Source organism: Rhinoderma darwinii, chromosome 3 (genome assembly GCF_050947455.1).
Source record: "Rhinoderma darwinii isolate aRhiDar2 chromosome 3, aRhiDar2.hap1, whole genome shotgun sequence".
Lineage (NCBI taxonomy): Eukaryota > Metazoa > Chordata > Amphibia > Anura > Rhinodermatidae > Rhinoderma > Rhinoderma darwinii.
In genome coordinates, this window is record NC_134689.1 from 220,621,952 (window position 1) to 220,644,462 (window position 22,511).

Below are 22,511 nucleotides of genomic sequence, written 5' to 3' on the forward strand. Positions count from 1 at the left end.
TCCATATGCCTTATTACGGCATATGTATGTCACATATGCATGGCCAGTGACAGCTTACACAAGCAATAACAGCTGATCACCAGAGGTTTTGTAAACCCATGTTGACTAGCTGACCACCAGGCTGGCATCAATTTAAAAATGGGTTGTCTTTGTAAGGCCAGGATCACACACAGTTTTGATGCAATTTTCGGTGCAGTTTTTGGTTTTGTTTTTTGAGTTGAAACCAGAAGGATGAAAAGGTATAAAGACAAGACTGATGTACATTACCGTTCAAAAGTTTAGGGTCACTTAGAAATTTCCTTATTTTTGAAAGAAAAGCACAGTTTTTTTCAATGAAGATAACATTAAATTAATCAGAAATACACTCTATACATTGTTAATGTGCTAAATGACTATTCTAGCTGCAAACATCTGGTTTTTAATGCAATATTTACATAGGTGTATAGAGGCCCATTTCCAGCAACCATCACTCCAGTGTTCTAATGGTACATTGTGTTTGCTAAGGGTATGTTCACACACACTAATTACGGACGTAATTCGGGCGTTTTTGCCCCGAATTACGTCCGAAAAATGCGCCTCAATAGCGTTGACAAACACCTGCCCATTGAAAGCAATGGGCTGACGTTTGTCTGTTCACACAAGGCGTATATTTACGCGCCGCTGTCAAATGACGGCGCGTAAATAGACGCCCGCGTCAAAGAAGTGACCTGTCACTTCTTGGGGCGTAATTGGAGCCGTTATTCATTGACTCCAATGAAAAGCAGCGCCAATTACGTCCGTAATGGACGCGGTGTTCAAGCGCCTGCACATGCCGTTACGGCTGAAATTACGGGGACGTTTTCTCCTGAAAACATCCCCGTAATTTCAGCCGTTACGGACGCTGCCGTGTGAACATACCCTCACTGTGTTAGAAGGCTAATGGATGATTAGAAAACACTTGAAAACCCTTGTGCAATTATGTTAGCACCGCTGTAAACAGTTTTGCTGTTTAGAGGAGCTATAAAACTGACCTTCCTTTGAGCTAGTTGAGAATCTGGAGCATTACATTTGTGAGTTCAATTAAACTCTCGAAATGGCTAGAAAAAGAGAGCTTTCATGTGAAACTTGACAGTCTATTCTTGTTCTTAGAAATGAAGGCTATTCCATGCGAGAAATTGGCAAGTAACTGAAGATTTCCTACAACGGTGTGTACTACTCCCTTCAGAGGACAGCACAAACAGGCTCTAACCAGAGTAGAAAGAGAAGTGGGAGGCCCCGCTGCACAACTGAGCAACAAGACAAGTACATTAGAGTCTCTAGTTTGAGAAATAGACGCCTCACAGGTCCTCAACTGGCAGCTTCATTAAATAGTACCCGCAAAATGCCAGTGTCAACGTCTACAGTGAAGAGGCGACTCCGGGATGCTGGCCTTCAGGGCAGAGTGGCAAAGAAAAAGCCATATCTGAGACTGGCTAATAAAAGGAAAAGATTAATATGGGCAAAAGCACACAGACATTGGACAGAGGAAGATTGGAAAAAAGTGTTATGGACAGACGAATCGAAGTTTGAGGTGTTTGGATCACACAGAAGAACATTTGTGAGACGCAGAACAACTGAAAAGATGCTGGAAGAGTGCCTGAACGCCATGCCATACCCTGTGGACAGCGCTTGATTGGAGCCAATTTCATCCTACAACAGGACAATGACCCAAAGCACAACTCCAAATTATGCAAGAACTATTTAGGGAAGAAGCAGGCAGCTGGTATTCTATCTGTAATGGAGTGGCCAGCGCAGTCACCAGATCTCAACCCCATAGAGCTGTTGTGGGAGCAGCTTGACCGTATGGTACGCAAGAAGTGCCCATCAAGCCAATCCAACTTTTGGGAGGGGCTTCTGGAAGCATGGGGTGAAATTTCTCCCGATTACCTCAGCAAATTAACAGCTGGAATGCCAAAGGTCTGCAATGCTGTAATTGCTGCAAATGTAGCATTCCAAGACGAAAGCAAAGTTTGAAGTAGAAAATTATTATTTGAAATAAAAATCATTATTTCTAACCTTGTCAATGTCTTGACTATATTTTCTAGTCATTTTGCAACTCATTTGATAAATATAAGTGTGAGTTTTCATGGAAAACACAAAATTGTCTGCGTGACCCCAAACTTTTGAATGGTAGTGTATCTACTTTGTGTCCACTTCTATATCAGGCTGGATTCAAACACAGCGTTTTGCTTTGTTTTGGCATTTCAAATGTAACCGTTTATGGCCAATGTCTTAAATCAGTCGTATATTATTAAAATGATAAATATTATTTGTTGGTTTTCTGCCAGAAATGTGATTTGTTATTTAACTAATCTGACAGGGAGCCTGAAAAGTCTATAGTAATCATGCTACTACTTACTAAACGGAATATTTCTCTTTTAACATTAGGCTGAATTGCCACTACTGTGAATTCTTTGGTTAGTGTCAATATCTTTAACTTTTAGGAAACAAAAAAGCATACCGCTTGTTTCTGGAGAATAGGTATTAACAGTATATAGTTGTTCTCTCTTTTAGGGGGAGTTCACAATGAGTTTTTTGAAGCGGAAACCGCGTCGGAAAACGCGCCAAAAAGCGGCCGAAAATGTCTCCCATTGATTTCAATGGGAGGTGGAGGCATTTTTTTCCCGCGAGCGGATAAAAAGAAGGGACATGCCCTATCTTGTTTACTCCTCTGACCTCCCATTGACATCAACGGGAGGCAGAGAAAGCGTATTTTGTGGCGTTTTATGCCGGCGGCGCTCAATGGCCGCGGGTGAAAAACGCTGCGTGCAGGCAGAGGAAAATCTGCCTCAAAATTCCAAACAGAATTTTGAGGCAGATTTTCCTCCTGCAAAAAACTCTGTGTATAAACCCAGCCTTATTTTGCACTGTGTTTACCTATTTCATATCAATAAAGAAAACACAATCTTATTTTGAGTTCCTTGAAAGTTTTGTCTAAGGCTATGTTCACACGGGGTATTTTGCCGAGTTTTTTGACGCGGAAACCGCGTCGCAAAACTCGGCAGAAACGGCCCGAGAACGCCTCCCATTGATTTCAATGGGAGGCGTCGGCGTCTTTTTCCCGCGAGCAGTAAAACTGCCTCGCGGGAAAAAGAAGCGACATGCCCTATCTTCGGGCGCTTCCGCCTCCGACCTCCCATTGACTTCAATGGGAGGCAGAGAAAGCGTATTTCTCGCTGTTTTATGCCCGCGGCGCTCAATGGCCGCGGGCGAAAAACGGCGCGATAATTGCCGCGAAAATCGGCGTGCAGGGAGAGGAATATCTGCCTCAAAGTTCCAAACTGAATTTTGAGGCAGATATTCCTCCCCCAAAATACTCCGTGTGAACATAGCCTAAGGCCCCATGCCCACTTTAGTTTTTTCCTTCAGGGTGCTACCCGTTGTTGTCACGGATAGCACCCTGAACCCATTCATTTCAATGCGGCCATGCACACTTCCGTTGTTTTAACGGAACCGTGTGGCCGTTTTGTCAAAAGTAGGGCAGGTCCTACTCCTGCCCGTTTTGATGGAACAGTCTCGGCCTTCTCATTGAATTTGGTCCGTGAAACAACGGGCTGCACATGAAAGCCATCCGTGTGCAGCCCCTGTGTGACGCGACCGTCAATAACGGCCGTTCAACGGCCGACGGAAGTGTGCATGAGGCCTAATGAGCATGGAAGAATGAAATGAAGATTATTACAGTGAAATGTGGGAGATATTCAGTAATAGTCCAACTCAACACAGGATCTTTTTTGCCCAAGATGTGTTATTTTGCTTCATCATACAGAGAACTGTAATTACAACTTGTATTATTGCCAAATAATATCACTATACCGACTGTTTCTATGTAAAAATGATTGAATGTAAAGTCAAAAAAGCCAAGGCGCCGGTAAGACTATTAATATTTACATTGTGGCATCCGTTCATAAAGGAGGCCACAAAGCACTGCAGGATCCATCGTACAACAGATACCACCGGCGCCCCACACACCTCATTGACTAACAATGGGGTTTATCTTTTGATCGGGTCCATCGTTTTGACGGGAAGAATAGTGCTGCATATAGCGATATTTTTCCCATCAAATCACAGGGGCTGCCAACGCGGGTGTTTGAACTTAGCCTAAGTCCCTGACGGCAGTGTGAACATTGCCTAAGATGTTTTATGCACAGAAGTTAGGAGTTTAAGCCAAATAACTTTTTCAGCATACACTTTTTGCCTTTGCCCTGCATTCAAGTAAAGCTTGAGTTGCTGAGATCACTGGAGTTTTTATAATTGCTACTTTTAGTCACTTTGATTCTCATAGAATGTCTTGGCTCACACTGGCATGATGGCTTTAATATAATGGAAGCCATGACGCTGTGACTAATCCGTCGTATGACTGATGGACCCAATTGACTGATAATAGAGTCCACCAGAGTTCTATTGAGGTTTTTGTCATGTTTACGGCAAGCATAGCATTGTATGCTGCTGTATTCCTGCGAATAAAAGAAAGGGAAATACAAATGAAATGCCCTAGCGCAAGCGTGAACATAGTCTTATATAACCAATTCATATATGAGCTCACAATCCTTCAGGTTCCATAGAATAAATCTCCAAGAGTCTCCTGCTTGTTCAATATCTGGGCAGAGCTTGCTCTGTTGATTTGCATTCTGGGAAGTGTAGTCTTTACACCAGGTACACCACTTTACTAACAAGGAAAGAACAAACTCCCCAGAATTCACTACACCACATTCACTACGGATAATGATTTTATGTTTGTACTTTGTTATTTAAGCTAATATAATTATAATATAATGAAGAATAAACAAATGTAATATCTTAGGTCTTACCTAAGCATTGTGGCCGATCAAGCTCATCCCATCATGGCAGCTGTTTACCCTATGGCAGGAGAACACTTTAGTGGCAACTGCAAGAAGCAATCCCCATCGGCCAATATTGCTGCAGAATTATTTCAACACCTAGTGGAATCTATGTTACGACGAATTGCTGCAGTTCTGAAGGCCAAAGGAGGTCCAACGCACTACTGGATGAGTGTCTCTAATAAAGTGGCCATTTAGTGTTTACTCTCATTTATAGTCAATACTACAGCTCCGTATACAAAATGCTTGAAGATGAATTCTGTACATTAAATAGTTACAGGTGACTTTCTCATTTTGATCATTTAGTACCTATCCACAGGATAATTGATAAATGTCTGAACGGTGAGGGTCAAACCGCTGGGACCCCGACTGACCCCGAGAATGGGGGTCCTGGAGTTCCCTATGTGAATAGAGCGGTGGCTCAGCTATCTATTGCAGCCCCATAGAAAGTGAATGGAGTGGTCGCCGAGCATGTGCAGTCCCACTCCTCTCACATGGTATTTTGGGAACCCCATTTTCAGAATCAGTGGGGTCCCAGAGGTCAGACCCCCGCCGATAAGACATTTATCACCTATTCTGTGGATAGGTGATAAATGATCATGATTAGAAAACCTCTTAAAAGAGTGTTAAATAGCAGCACAGAAGAGAAATGGGTCATGTACATGGCCACTAATCTCATTATTAATCCAAGTCAGGAGGATAAAACATCAGATTTTGGACACTTGCTGTTCTTTTTAAGACTAATTAAAGTGAATGTAATTATTGTTTCTTACTTCCCTACTTTTCTTGCATTAACTCAGTCAAGCCAAAGCAGTAAATCTGTACTAGCTGGATGTGCTGGCCCAAAAACAGGGTAATCTAAACCCAATGTATTTGTTTTCTTCCCATAATTTAGCCGGTTTAAATTTTATGTAGACAGTAATAGCCAATCAGGTTTAGGTTGCAATGTCATGTATTTACATGACATCAGTAAGAGACATAAGGAGGCAAAGGAGCTAAATGTTCCCATAGGCAGGATACAATGCAGAATTTCTGTAATGGAATTCTGTGTAAAAAATTCTGCTGTATTTATAGTAGTAGCAAAGTGGATAAGGCTGGGTTCACACAGAGTTTTTTGCAGGAGGATTTTCCTCTGCCTGCATGCCGATTTTCGCTGCGTTTTTCGCCATTGAGCGCCGCGGGTATAAAACTCAGCAAAATACTCTTTCTCTGCCTCCCATTGATGTCAATAGGAGGTCAGAGGCGTAAACACCCGAAGTACGGGCATGTCCCTTCTTTTTCCTGCGAGCCGGTTTTTCCGCTCGCAGGAAAAAAACGCCTCCGCCTCCCATTGAAATCAATGGGAGGCATTTCGGATGTTTTTTAGCGCGTTTCTGTAAAAAGTGTTCTACGGTGTGGCTTTTATATCTGCAGCATCTCAATTTATGCTGCACATTCTGAGCGGAGATGCTGCGTGTTTGGGCCATAAACTTAAATGGAGATCATAAATTCTACACTAAAATATGCAAGTTGAGTTTTGTTGCTGTTTGCACAGCGTTTACTCAGCGGAAACGCTGTGAAAAACCACTGAAATCCACAGGTGCACACAGTTTGCTACGATTAATGCTACACATTAAATCCGCAGAATTGATGTGGTGCATAATATATTTGGCATAACTCTAGGTATGTTAGACACAATTCTCTCTCTCACACCAGCTGATGGCATTCCAGTGTGGCCGCCTGATGACATGAGTTGCTGTACGTGAGTCCACGTTACTCCTGTCATGCTGGGAGGATTCCTCCTAGGAATATGAATACCAGTCCTGCCTGCTCAAGCTGCACCAAAGAATCTGCCGGCCTACAGTTTGCCATGCATTATTCCATTTCCGGGAGAAGAAGTGCAGCAAAGAGGTCGAGGTGGACACTGCATTAAAAGCATTCTGGAGGAACATTTAGATGCTATAGGCGCTATATACAAAGGGGTAACGCTATCTTCAAGGGGGTGTGGCACTCTCTACAGGGGCACTGTAGCAATATATGGGCAATGTTACAGGGGACCCTGGCGCTATCTACATGGGCACTGTGGCACTATCAACATGGACACTGGCACTAGGGGCAGCTAAGGGGGCATTATGCTGTATGGTTGCAGCTAAGGCGACATTATACTATATGAGGGCAGCTATGGGGCAATATGCTGCATGGGGCAGATAAGGTGGCATACTGTATGGTGGCAGCTAAGGAGTCATACTGTATGGTAGCAGCTAAGGGGGCATTATACTGTATGGGGGCAGCTATAGGGGCATTACACTGTATGGGGGCAGCTATGGGGTGCATTATGCTGTATGGGGCAGCTATGAGGCATTATACTGTATGGGAGCAACTATGGGGCATTATACTGTTCGGGGGCGTCAGTATGGTTATTATACTATATTTGTGCATCTGTGTGGGCATTATCCTGTATGGGGCATTATACTGTATGAGGTCAGCAGTGGGGGTATTCTACTGTATGGGGGCAGCTATGGGGGCATTATGCTGTATGGGGCAGCTATTTTGTATTATACTGTGTGGGAGGCACTATGGGGTGTTATATTTTGTTATTGGAGCTATAGGGGCTTTATAATGTGTGTGGGTTCTATGGGGGCATTATAATGTGCGGAGGCACTATGGGAGCATGATACCATGTGGGCTCAATCGGGTGTATATGGGCGGGGATTAAAAATAAAAAATAATTGCCGCGGCGCACTGGTTGTCCCTCTGTGCGATATTTGAAAGTTGGGAGGTATGGCGCCCAGGGCACATGCCCTGTCTGCCCCCCTAGCTACACCCCTGTTTAGCGTTAAAACCTTTGCTAGAGTGGTGTCCACTGGAGTATTACTCCTTACTACACAGTTATGTAACATTTTTGCTTTTTGCATTGTAGCAGCTGAAATTTGAGCTTTATGCTTAACTAGTAGACAACAGGGCACAATAGTGATAAGGTCTATGGTTGGACAGACTGAAGATGACAGGCGGCGGATCATTTTCAGCCACTTCTACATAGGGATGAACTGGTTTTTCAGTTTGATTAGCTGCTTGTCTCACTTGAGTCGGGAGTCTCCTTAGCTATGTAATGGGACAAGGGTCAATCTATCTGTAATGACAAGGTAGGGAGACAGACAGGTGAGCCCTAATCTACCCGCCACTCAGTCCCTGCCTACTTGCGATGACCCGTCCTAAGCGACGGGGTACAACTGGGCGACGGTCCCTACGCTCAGTAAGTGCAAGATAGACAAAACAGACAGGGGTACACAGAAGCTAGGGAAACGGGGCAGCTGCCCACGGAGACACCGTGAGCAACAAGAGTGGTGAACGAGCCGAGTCAAACCAGGAGTGAGCGAGGTACAAAACGCTGAGCAGGAGAGTGGTCAGAAAGCCAAGGTCAATAACAAGCAGAGGATCAGTAGTACAAGCAGCAGCAGCAAGCCAGGAAACAAGCATAGAAGAATCACAGGCAAAGGAGGAACAGGAAAGGCAGGTATAAATAGACAGTGGGCGGGAACTAGCTCCGTCTGGCCAGGCTGTGATAGGCTCTCCCACTCCTAAGCCTGCCATCCTGAGTGGTGGAAGATGGAGTCAGTCTCACAGACACAGGAGCAGGTGCAGACTGATTGCCCACGGGCGTCGACACAGAACCTGTGTCTGGCAAATCCTTTACACTATCAAAATATATAGAGGGAAATTATCGAAACTGGTGCATATAAAAAGTGAAGTAGTTGCCCATAGCAACCAAACTGATCGTTTTTTTCATTTTCAACAGGGCCTTTGAAAAATGAGAGTTGGAATCTGATTGTTTGCTATGGGCAACTGCTTCACTTTTCATTTGCACCAATTAGTCTCTCAAACTTTTACACTCCACCTGCAGCAAAAATAACAAAGGAGATGCCCAATTCCTAACACTGGCCCCAGATGGAGCTTCAGCAAAACTTAAGCCAGGCAGATATTTAGAGAAATCCTGATATTTTTTATACAGGTGGATTATGTTCTAGGGTTTGTGACTATATGCAGTTCCCTGATATTTTTGATTTAGATTAAAGTAAGCTTGTCTTCCCTAATGATAAATGGATTCAGCAGCTGAGGACACCTCATAGTCCATTCACCGATTACTGCTTGGATAGCAATTTCCTATTTCCCCCATGACATTAGAGAGAGGGATTACCTGTATTTTCTCTTCACTAAATGTTTGATGAGAAAAGAAAGACGCACCAAATTGTGGTGCAATATTTTGGGCGGACTCTCCGCTGCAGAAACCAGTGCTTGAAAAAAATATATATATTTCCCCATGGCCATTGCCATGCCGGCATGTCCCTCTGTTCTCCGTACAGTCCGGCCTACTGGGATAACGCTGCAGCCCATGAGACTGCTACAGCCTGTGATTGTCCACAGCAGTCACACGGGATGAATGCATGAGATTTGTTCAAATCTCATTTATTTTGCTGCTACTGTAAATGCTGCAGAATTTCCGTACAGTAACCTGTTGCGGAAATTCGGCAGCGTTTACGCTATGTGGGAACCCAGCCTTAGGGTGGTTCATATGTAGTGTAAATACTGCAGAATTTCCGACCGGGTTTTCTGTGCAGATATTCCACAGAGTTTTCGCATGAGAAATTGATCAGGTCAGTTTCTACACTTCATTTTCTGATTTTTTTTTATGCAGCGTGTGGTTAAGCTTTGCTTAACCCCTTTCCGACCACCCCACGCAAAATAACAGGCTGCAACGCTGGTCCTTGTGCCTGCAGCCCATTAATTTAAGTGTTCTCCTAACGGAGCACACAGGGATTACCCTATGCCCAGCATCTCTCAGTAATGGCTGCCAGGGGTGTAACTAGGAAAGACTAGGCCACATATCAAACTTTTGACTATGCCTCCCCTGGGTGCCACACACAGCCCCCACTTGTAGATAGTGCCTCCCTGTAGATAGTGTCATACAGCCCCCCTGTAGATAGCACAATACAGCCCCCCTCTAGATAGCGCCATACAGCCCCCCTGTAGATAACGCCAAACAGGCACCCTGTAGATAGCGCCGTACATCCCCCTCCTGTAGGTAGCACCATACAGTCCCCCTGTAGATAGTGCTATACAGCCCCCCTGTAGATAGCGCCATACAGCCCCGTGTAGATAGCGCCATACAGCCCCCCTGTCGATTGCACCACACAGCCCCCTCTCTAGATAGCGCCATACAGCCCCCCTGTAGATAGCGCCATACAGCCCCCTCCTGGGATCCATGCGTAGGCCGGCGTTATCCAGTGATGTCATCACGCCGGCCTGCGCAGGCCTGTAGCCTAGTAAATGGCGGAGCAGGGAGATACCTCCCTGCTCTGCCATAGTGTTCAATAGTATCTTCTTTGCTATAATGTTCAACGCAGATACTATTGAATGTGGCGTCACTACCGCTGAAGCAGCCATAGCTGCTGCTAGCGGTGACACCGGGCTTGGGGTGACCTGTTACGGCAGGAGGCATTCCGCGGGCCCCGTAGCAACTGCTATAGCTGCTACAGCAGTTTTCACGCCACTGCTGGCTGCTACTAGCTGTACTGAGGCAAGATATCGAGTCGGTTTGCAGCGGTGGTCCCCACCAATTAACCCCTAATTGGCAGGTTTCGATGGTTTCTATGGCAACCGGAGGCCTAACAAAGGCCTCCGGTCTGCCATCTACAGAAGGCGATTAGGCCCTGCCTGAGGCAGGACCTAAAACGCTGCCTATCAGTGTGAAACTGACAGGTGTACTACCCTGCAATACATAAGTATTGCAGGGTATTATACAAACAATCGGACAGTTGGACCTTCAAGTCCCTAGTGGGACTAAAAAAAATAAAATAAAAACTAGTTAAAAAAAATGTACAAAAATAAAAAAGTCAAAGTTTCAAGTTATAAAATAAAAATAAAAAATCGCTCTTTTTCAACTCCTTTATTATTAGAAGAAAATACATATATAAACTACATTATTGGTATCGCCGTGTCCGTAAGGGCCTGAACTATAAAAATATTATGTTATTTATCCTGCGTGGTGAACGTCTTAAAAAAAATATAAAACAATACCAGTATCGCTATTTTTTAGTCACTTCACCACCCAAAAAATAGAATAAAAAGGATCAAAAAGTCGCATGTATCCAAAAACTGTACCAATAGCAACTACGGTTTGTTCCGCAAAAAACAAACCCTCACACTTTCTTGATGGAAAAATATGTATGTAAATAAGTTATGGCTCTTAGAATATGGCAACACAAAAACGAAATGATTTAAAAAAAAAAAGAAAAGAGATTTTCTTGTGCAAACGGCGTAAAACATAAAAATAAACTATATACTAATTACAGGCAAAGGCCTACTACCCCAGGCTGATCTAAATAAGGAGAGGGCGGGAGCTCAGGAACATCAGCCAGGCTTTGATTGTCCTGACGCACCTGAGCTCCTATTGGCTGCATACTGCCTCAGTCTGCCAGGCTGGGCGACGCCCGAGTGAGTAACTCTCGACGTCCTGGAGACCGAGGGAGCAGCAGGAAGGGAGAACGTGACCATTCCATTGCAAAAATAAATGACTTGAGGGGTGTAGTTTCCAAAATGGGGTCACTTCTCTGGGTTTTCCACTGTACTCTCGCACCTCAGGGGCTTTGCAAATACGACATGGCGCCCAAACACCAATCCAGCAAAATCTGCGCTCCAAAAGCCAAGTGGCACTCCTTCCCCTCTGAGCCCTGCCATGTGCCTAAACAGCAGTTTAGGGCCACACGAGGGGTATTGCCGTACTCGGGAGAAATTGATTAACAAATTGTGTTGTTTTTTTTTCTCCTACTAGCCCTTGTAAAAGTGAAAAATTGGGAGCTAATACAACATTGTTTTGGAAAAAATAAAATGTTTCATTTTCACTGCCTAATTCTAATAAAATCTATGAAACACCTGTGGGGTCAAAATGTTCACAACCACCTGAATGATTGAACTAAGCGGTGTAGTTTCCAAAATGGAGTAATTTATCAGGGGTTTCTACTGTACTGGTACCTCAGGGGCTCTGCAATTCCGACATGGCACCCAAATCCAGCAAAATCTGCATGCCAAACAGCGCTCCTGCCATTCTGAGCCCTGCCCTGCAGTTTCTGATCACATATGGGATATTGCCGTGTTTGGGAGAAGTTGCTTTTGGAGTACTTTTTCTCTTTTAACCCTTGTGAAAATGAAACAATTTTACATTTTAGTGGGAAAAAATGTGTATTTTTATTTTCACGGCAGAATTCCAATACATATTGCAAAAAAACTGTGGGGTTTAAATTCTCACTATATGTCTAGTTAGATTCCTTGAGGGGTGTAGTTTCCCTAATGGAGTCACTTTTGGGGATCTCCACTGTTTTGTTCCATCAGGGGCTTTGCAAATGCAACACAGCACCAAAAAACCATTCTAGCAATATTTGAGCTCCAAAAGCCAAACGATGTCCTTCCCTTCTGAGCCCTTCCCTATTCTTTATGAAAATGAAAAAATCTGAGCTAAAACTACTTTTTGCATGAAAAAAGCTAGACTTTAATTTTTACGGCCTAATTCCAAAAAATTCAGCAAAAAATCTGTGGGGTTAAAATGCTCATTGCACCCTTAGATGAATTCCTTGTGGGGTGTAGTTTGTTTATAAAAAGAAAATAAAAAAAAATTGTTTGTTTAGTTAGTGTTAGTGACATTATGGCGAGGAAGTTTTTTTAGTGCTGAGGAGGCATACGCCATGCTGTGGTCAGGGTCTGAGACCGCATCAGAGATGGCGTCAGAGATAGAACCTGTTGTAGGCAGTGACGATAATAGCGTCACTTCAGGTTCCTCTTCAGGGGACGTTATCCCTGACGCAGTTGAAACTGCAGAACATGGAAACGCAGGGCCTAGTAGCGCTGTAGCACGGGACAGCCTGGTCCCTCCAGTTCAGGCTCTTGTATGGGCACCTGCTCCATCTTTTGGGCCTAGAATCCACGGATTTACTGCCACTCCTGGCATAACTGTGGACAATACAAATTGTATCCAGATGGATTACTTCTATTTATTATTACTGACGACCTCCTAAATATCATTGTCCACTAAACAAATTTATATGCCGCTCAGCATATAAGGCAGAAACCTTCATCCACCCATGCCAGAGATTGGACGCCCACCAATTTGCAGGAATTAAAAACATTTTTGGGGCTCCCCCTAAATATGGGTATTGTCAAAAAGCCCTCCATTAGGTCTTACTGGTCAACAAGACCCGCCCAAGCCACCACAGTGTATTCTGCAGTAATGCCCAGGTCTCGTTATGAGACAATAATGAGGTTCCTCCACTTCAATGACAACGCACAGGCCCCCCCAAGTACCGATTCAAACCGTGATCGGTTGTTCAAAATAAGACCACCGATAAATTTGCTCAATAATTTATTTCTGCAACTTTACACCCCTGAGCAGAATGTAAGCGTGGACGAATCCCTCCTCAACTTCCATGGCAGACTTAGCTTTAGCCAATATCTACCTTCCAAAAGGGCAAGATATGGCGTTAAGCTTTACAAATTGTGTGAAAGCGGGTCAGGATATACAGTGAGGGAAATAAGTATTTGATCCCTTGCTGATTGCTGATTGCTGAGTGACAACCTCCTTCCCTCCACCAGGACATTAAAAATAGCTCGTGGCTGGGTCTTCCAGCACGACAATGACCCGAAACATACAACCAAGGCAACAAAGGAGTGGCTCAAAAAGAAGCACATTAAGGTCATGGAGTGGCCTAGCCAGTCTCCAGACCTTAATCCCATCGAAAACTTATGGAGGGAGCTGAAGATCCGAGTTGCCAAGCGACAGCCTCGAAATCTTAATGATTTACAGATGATCTGCAAGGAGGAGTGGGCCAAAATGCCATCTAACATGTGTGCAAACCTCATCATCAACTACAAAAAACGTCTGACTGCTGTGCTTGCCAACAAGGATTTTGCCACCAAGTATTAAGTCTTGTTTGCCAAAGGGATCAAATACTTATTTCTCTGTGCACAATGCAAATAAATATATATAATTTTGACTATGTGATTTTCTTTCTTATAATCTATCTCTCACTGGTAAAATTAACCTAGCCTAAAAATTCTAGACTGTTCATTTCTTTGACAGTGGGCAAACTTACAAAATCAGCAAGGGATCAAATACTTATTTCCATCACTGTACCACCACCTTCAGAATTTATGAAGGGCGGGACCGCACAATAAATGTTCCTGGATGCATCCCTGATCTTTCCACCAGCAGTAAGATAGTGTGGGAGATAATGCAGCCTCTACTTCACAAGGGGTACCACCTGTACTGCAATAATTTTTATTCCAGTGTGCCCCTGTTTAGGCATTTGCATGCTGCAAGGACTGGGGCATGTGGTACCATGCGCAAAAACCGAATTCGTTTTCCACAGCAATTAGTGGGTAAGCGCATGGTAAAGGGGGACTCCTGTGCTTATGCATCTGAAGAATTGCTGGCGGTCAAGTTCAGGGATCGCAAAGACGTGTATGTACTAAGCACAATACATACTGCAGGAACAGTGGCAGTGAGGGAAAGAGGGGCAACTTCGGACAAGCACAAACTAGTGAGCGTATCCGAATATAATAAGTACATGGGGGGGTGGATTTAAGCGACCAGGTTTTACAGCCCTATTTAGTAAAACGCAAAACAAAAACCTGGTACAAAAAAGTCTTTTTCAGGGGGCAATCCACAATTCATTTGTGCTCTATAAGGCAGAGACACATATCTGGATTTCCAGGAGAAAATTATTGAAGGCCTCATTTTTGACGTTCAGGACACCTGAGAATGCCCCCAGTCTGAGGATGTCACGCGACTGACTGAAAGACACTTCATCAGTCGGATTCTCCCAACACCAACTAGAAGCAACCCGCAGAAAAAGTGCAGCGTCTGCAGAAAAGATGGGCACGGCAAAGATTCCCGATATTTCTGTCCCACATGTCCCTCGCAAACAGGCCTGTGCATTGACCCATGTTTTAAAAAATACCACACTGTTCTGAATTATTAGATTTTAGTTAATTAGTTTAAAATATATTTGCCCTACATTACATTTGTATTTTCCCCCTGATTTTACTCCAAGGGTGAGGGAGGGAATGGGTGGGGGGGGGGGGGTGGGGGTGGATGTCATGTTTGCATATTTTCTAAAGTTCATCTGCTGGAGAGCAGCTTTGGAAAAAGGCGATTTGTGAAATAAGCTTCTTCTATCGTAAGCCGTCCTAGATCTCTATGTGATAAATAAGGCTATTTGGCATCCCCATGCACAGGAGAAGTGGCAGAATGTGAAAGGAGAGGAATTTTGTCCGTAGTCTATACTGTGTGTTAAAAAATGCTATCATAAACTGACGCATTTTCTAAAAAATTTACTAATTTTATTTTGTTTCATCTTATTCAAGAAAATTTCAGAAGAAAACTGGACTGTCTAGAAATATGATAACCCCTTGAAGAAAACCTTGTGGGGTCTACATGTGTGAATGAAGTCATTTATGGGGTGTTTCCAGGGGTGAACCTAGCCCCTCTGCTGCCTAAGGCAAACTATAATAAGACGCCCGCCCCCAAATCTATCCGAGTTTTTCTCATTACTAGCTTTACACAACAAACACGCAATATATAATTTTTTTTAAATAGGAAAACATTTGTTGTTTATTTGTTAAAGTGCTGTTTGAAGTATAGAAAATATTTAAAGAATTCTTCTTACTGTATTACTTTAGTATCATAAATCAACAACACAGCATTAACACTGAAAATGGCTTAAAGAGGCTCTGTCACCAGATTTTCAAACCCCTATCTCCTATTGCAGCAGATCGGCGCTGCAATGTAGATAACAGTAACGTTTTTTTTTTTCAAAAACTAGCATTTTTGGCCAAGTTATGACCATTTTTATATTTATGAAAATGAGCCTTTCTTAAGTACAACTGGGCGTGTTTAAAGTTATGTCCAAGTGGGCGTGTATTATGTGTGTAACATCTGGGCGTTTTTACTTGTTTTACTAGCTGGGCGTTGTGAATGGAAGTGTATGATGCTGATGAATCAGCATCATCCACTTCTATTCACAACGCCCAGCTTCTGGCAGTGCACTGACACACAGCGTGTCCTCGCGAGATCACGCTGTGACGTCACTCACTTCCTCCCACAGGAACTTCATCGCGTCAGATGAGCGAGGACACGCTGTGTGTCTGAACTGCCAGAAGCTGGGTGGTAACGAAGAGAAGTGGATGATGCTGATTCGTCAGCATCATACACTTCTATTCACAACGCCCAGCTAATAAAACAAGTAAAAACGCCCAGATGTACACACACACAATACACGCCCACTTGGACATAACTTTAAACACGCCCAGTTGTACTTAAGAAAGGCTCATTTGCATAAATATGAAAATGGTCAGAACTTGGCCAAAAATGCTCGTTTTAAAAAAAAAAAAAAACTTTACTGTTATCTACATTGCAGCACCGATCTGCTGCAATAGGAGATAGGGGTTTGAAAATCTGGTGACAGAGCCTCTTTAACACATCTTCTTGCCAGGTGAAACTTCAAGGCGTTTTGAAGCGGCCAGCCTGGGCTGGTTTCTTTGCTCTACCTGCTGTATTGTAGTGGTCTGCCTGTGCTGGCTCGATGCCAGTGGTGGATTAATATGAATTTAGGCCCTGGGCTGTGCATAAGTTATGGGGCCACACCCTACACGTAAGTCTCACCTACATGTCAAAGTACATCACATGCCACTCTGCAGACTGTCTCTTAGCCTGATCATCTGCTGCCACACTCACACTTCCCCACAGCCCCCACCACAGTAATTTACATAGATTGTAAAACCAATATTACAAATAATACCGCCATACTGTTACTGAATAATACCTCCATACTGTTACTGAATACCTCCATACTGTTACTGAATAATACCTCCATACTGTTACTGAATAATACCTCTATACTGTTACTGAATAATACACTCATACTGTTACTGAATAATACCTCCATACTGTTACTGAATAATACCTCCATACTGTTACTGAATAATACCTCCATACTGTTACTGAATAATACCTCCATACTGTTACTGAATAATACCCCCATACTGTTACTGAATAATACCCCCATACTGTTACTGAATAATACCTCCATACTGTTACTGAATTATACCTCCATACTGTTTCTGAATAATACCTCCATACTGTTACTGAATAATACCTCCATACTGTTACTGAATAAAACTACCAAACCAAGATCACATATTACTACAACATAGTGTCAGAAAAATCCCACAATACTGTTAGTGAATAAAACACACTATATATAGACCAATATTACCACCACACAGTGACCTTATAGAGGTAGATGCCAGTTATACACAAGATATATGCAGACCATATAAGTGATTACAGTACAGTTATATCAAGTGACTCACAGGTGACGTCTTCTCAGATTGAAGTCGCTCACTTTCATCTTTTCTTCTTCATCCAGCCAAGACCGCAATGACAACTTCTCCCGGACACGATTTCCTAAGCCCTGCAGAATATGACACAGATATCTTTGGCTCCTTGCTTATATAGCGCTCTCCCTAACTTTTCCCTACCTCTACACAAACTCCATATACATACTATACTAGATGCCCCACAGAGTAAGGGCTGATTCAGACGAACGTTGCGTTTTTTGCGTGCGTAAAAAACGCGCCGTTTTGCGCGCGCAAAAACCACTTGACAGCTGCGTGTGTCATCCGTGTATGATGCGCGGCTGCGTGATTTTCGCGCAGCCGCCATCATAGAGATGAGTCTAGTCGACGTCAGTCACTGCCCAGGGTGCTGAAAGAGTTAACTGATCAGCAGTAACTCTTTCAGCACCCTCGACAGTGAATGCCGATCACAATATCGAGAAACCTGTTAAAAAAAATGAAAACGTTCGTACTTACCGAGAACTTCCCTCCCGGCCGTTGCCTTGGTGACGCGTCCTTGGTGACGCGCCTCTCTTGACATCGGGCCCCACCTCCCTGGATGACGCCGCAGTCCATGTGACCGCTGCAGCCTGTGCTTGGCCTGTGATTGGCTGGAGCTGTCACTTGGACTGAATTGTCATCCCGGGAGGTCAGACTGGAGGAAGAAGCCAGGAGTTATCGGTAAGTCAGAACTTCTTTTTTTTTTACACGTTCATGTATATTGGGATCGGAAGTCACTGTCCAGGGTGCTGAAACAGTTTAATTCTTTCAGCACCCTGGACAGTGACTATCTCCTGACGTCGCGTACCGGAAATTTTTTTGCCGGGTTCGGCCAAAACGAGTTCGGCCGAACCCGGTGAAGTTCGGTTCGGTTGTCCGGGTTCGCTCATCTCAAAGACACTCCGTTTGGATGTTTGGAAACAGAAAAGCACGTGGTGCTTTTCTGTTTACATTCATCCTTTTGACAGCTGGTGCGCTGTTTCAGTCGGTTCGCACGGAAGTGCTTCCGTGCGACCTGCGTGGTTTTCACGCACCCATTGACTTCAATGGGTGCGTGATGCGCGAAATACGCGGAGATATTGAGCATGTCGCGCTTTTTGCGCAGCGGACAAACGCTGCGCAAAAAGCACGGACTGTCTGTACTGCCCCATAGACTTGTATTGGTCTGTGCGTGGCGCGTGAAAACCACGCGGCCCGCACGGACCCAATACACGTTCGTGTGAATCCCCCCTAAGGGTATGTGCGCATGATAACGACCATTACGTCTGAAACTACGGAGCTGTTTTCAGGAGAATACAGCTCCTGCATTTCAGACGTAATTGCTCGTACTCACGTTTTGCGAGGCGTCAATTACGGACGTAATTTGGAGCTGTTCTTCATTGGAATCAATGAAAAACGGCTCCAATTACGTCCCAAGAAGTGTCCTGCACTTCTTTGCCTAGGCAGTAATTTTACGCGTTGTCTTTTGACAGCGACGCGTAAAATTACAGGTCGTCGGCACAGTACATCGGCAAACCCATTCAAATGAATGGGAAGATGTTTGCCGACGTATTGGAGCCGTGTTTTCAGGCGTAATTTGAGGCGTAAAAAAATAGGTCGTGTGAACCCAGCCTAATAGTACACACACCCTTTTGTTCCCCCAAAGGCCCCACACAGTAAGTGCTACTTTTGTACCCCTACACAGTGTTAGTGTCCCCTTTATATCTTACTCAGTGATAGAGCCACTTTTGGGGCCCTCACCCAGTAATAGAATTTCCACTCAGTACTAATACCCCATTTATGTCCCCACAGAAATAATGACTCCACTCAGTAGTAATGCAGCCTTTTATGTCCCCATTCAGTACTAATGCCACTTTTTCTGCCACACTCAGTAATAATTCCCCCAAAGTAACTTTGCCTCTTTATACCCCCACTCAGTAAAAATGTCTGCTTTATGCCCCCACAATAAGGATGCCCCCTTTTGTATGCCACTTTTTTATGCCCCCTTTTTATTACCTAATAGACGTATGAATTTTAACTGAATTCATTGGCCCGACGTGGACGGCATGATGCAGTGACGTCATCGTGCCGGGCAGTTGACATCATCAGCGTGCTCCCGATCTCTTGTAGACCTCAGGTCTAAACCAGGCTGTGGCCTACAAGAGCAAACGGCGGAGCAGGGTGCCAATGGCCAGGGGTTGGCTGGCAAATTTTAGTCTGCGGGGCAAGCACATAGCACTGGCCCGAGTATCGGCCCATTATGGGGGCACTGGGCAATTGGCGAGTTTGCCCCCCTCACACCGCTGCGGAAGAACTCTGCTACCTGTCAACGGAAAAATCATCCGCCAGGAGGAAAAATGTTTCTTGACGGTAGAGTACAAGAAAGCCTGACCTGGGAATTAGACTCTCTTGTAATCCGCCATGGGGAAACATTTTTGCCTCTAGCGGATGACTTTTCAGTTGACAGGAAGCAGTTACATGAAGGGGAATTATTTTTCCTGGACCTTTAGTTTCTATTGTTTGTTTTAAAATTTTTATACTGCAAACTTTTTTTTGGTAGGTTCCGATGGACCATTTGGACTACGTCGTAGATTCATTGGACTACTTCGATTATCTAATTTTTCTAAAAAAAAATGGTGAAAGAGGGTTGCATGGGGGAGTTTAGGTCTCAATAAAAAAAAAATTTCTTATGTGTTTTTTTAATACTTTATTATGGCCTTAATAATGGCTGCTGTCTGATTGAGAGCATCCATTACTAAGAAGGGGCTTAGTGTTAGCCAGTAAAAAGGCTATCACTAACCCCTATTATTACCCCGGTTCTCACTGCCGCGAGAGGAGTACGATCCAGTACCCGACCGTCTGAAGCGACGGCAAGACAGCAGGGCGGCCGCAGGCTGGTTTTATCAGGCTGGAAATGGACAAAAACCGTGGCCCTTCCCACCCTGGTAATGCTAGGCTGCAGCTTTTTTATTGTATCTGGCTGGTCATGAAAAATAGCGGGAACCCCACGTCATTTTTAAAAAATAAATAATTGTAAAAAAATTACGTGCGATCCCCTCCATTTTTCATAACCAGCCAGATACATTAAAGCAGCAGCAGCCTAGCATTACCAGGGTGGAAAGGGCCACAGTTTTTGGCCATTCCGAGCCTGATATTACTAGTCTACGGCCATCCCAGTACCCACCCTTCTCTTCCAACGGTCAGGTACTGGATTGCACCCGGCTCTTCCCTGTACTCCTGGTGGCGGTGGGTACCGGGGTAATAATAGGGGTTATTGATAGCCTTATTACTGGCTAACACTAAGCCCCTTCTTAGTAATGGACGCTCTCAATCAGGCAGCTGCCAATACTAAGGCGGTAATGAAGTATTAAAAAAACAGAGACATAAAAAATATTATTTTATTGAATTAACAACTCTTCCACACAATCCACTTTTAACCATTTTATTAAACAAAAAAATAAGCTTAGATCAGTGAAGTAGTCCAACGAATCTACGACATAGTCCAAATGGTCCAGCGGATACTGCAAAACAAAAATGAGCAGTATGAAAAATAAAAATAAAGAAGGCTACCCCCACAGAAGTACAAACATATGAATAAATAGTTACTTTAGGGAACATATTAAAATAATTAGAAAAAATAGGCCCATAAAGTAAAACATATAAAATATTTTTTTTTTTTAAAATCATAACACCTTTTCTTTAAAGAGAACCTTTCACCTCCCCATACAGGTGCAGCTGCGATGTTACACGCCCCCTTGTCAATTACCGCCCCATTGACAGTTCATGGGGTAATTTAAATATCGGGCGCCAAATATTACGGCACTGATATCTAAATAAGGAAAGAGGGTAGGAAAAAAATGTAAAGTGCCCCAGAGTTTGTGCAGCCCTCTCCATTACATGCTGCACTCAAATGCACATCTATGGGCAGGTGAAAGGTTCTCTTTAAAGTAACAACTTTTTAAAAAACTCTTGACATGTCAGAAGTTTTGATCAGTGGAATCCGAACACTGAGACCCCCCACTAGTCGCTAAAACGAAGCAGCAGAAGTGCTCGGGTGATCGGTGTGCCGCTTCAATTCTGTTTGTCTTTCCTTGGAGCAGTGAACAGGCTCAATAGAAAGTCTATGAGTCCGTACACTGCTCACTTGGCTCACCCGAGCACTTCTGCTGCTTCGTTTTAGAGATCGGTGGGGATCTCAGTGCTCGGTCCCCCACAGATGAAAACTTCTGACATGTCAGCATGACATGATAAAATCACATTGTCAAAATTATATATATTTATTTGCATTGTGCACAGAGAAATAAGTATTTGATCCCTTTGGCAAACAAGACTTAATACTTGGTGGCAAAACCCTTGTTGGCAAGCACAGCAGTCAGACGTTTTTTGTAGTTGATGATGAGGTTTGCACACATGTTAGATGGAATTTTGGCCCACTCCTCTTTGCAGATCATCTGTAAATCATTAAGATTTCGAGGCTGTCGCTTGGCAACTCGGATCTTCAGCTCCCTCCATAAGTTTTCGATGGTATTAAGGTCTGGAGACTGGCTAGGCCACTCCATGACCTTAATGTGCTTCTTTTTGAGCCACTCCTTTGTTGCCTTGGCTGTATGTTTCGGGTCATTGTCGTGCTGGAAGACCCAGCCACAAGCCATTTTTACTGTCCTGGTGGAGGGAAGGAGGTTGTCACTCAGGATTTGACGGTACATGGCTCCATTCATTCTCCCATTGATGCGGTGAAGTAGTCCTGTGCCCTTAGCAGAGAAACACCCCCAAAACATAATGTTTCCACCTCCATGCTTGACAGTGGGGACGGTGTTCTTTGGGTCATAGGCAGCATTTCTCTTCCTCCAAACACGGCGAGTTGAGTTAATGCCAAAGAGCTCAATTTTAGTCTCATCTGACCACAGCATCTTCTCCCAATCACTCTCAGAATCATCCAGATGTTCATTTGCAAACTTCAGACGGGCCTGTACATGTGCCTTCTTGAGCAGGGGGACCTTGCGGGCACTGCAGGATTTTAATCCATTACGGCGTAATGTGTTACCAATGGTTTTCTTGGTGACTGTGGTCCCAGCTGCCTTGAGATCATTTACAAGTTCCCCCCGTGTAGTTTTCGGCTGAGCTCTCACCTTCCTCAGGATCAAGGATACCCCACGAGGTGAGATTTTGCATGGAGCCCCAGATCGATGTCGATTGACAGTCATTTTGTATGTCTTCCATTTTCGTACTATCGCACCAACAGTTGTCTCCTTC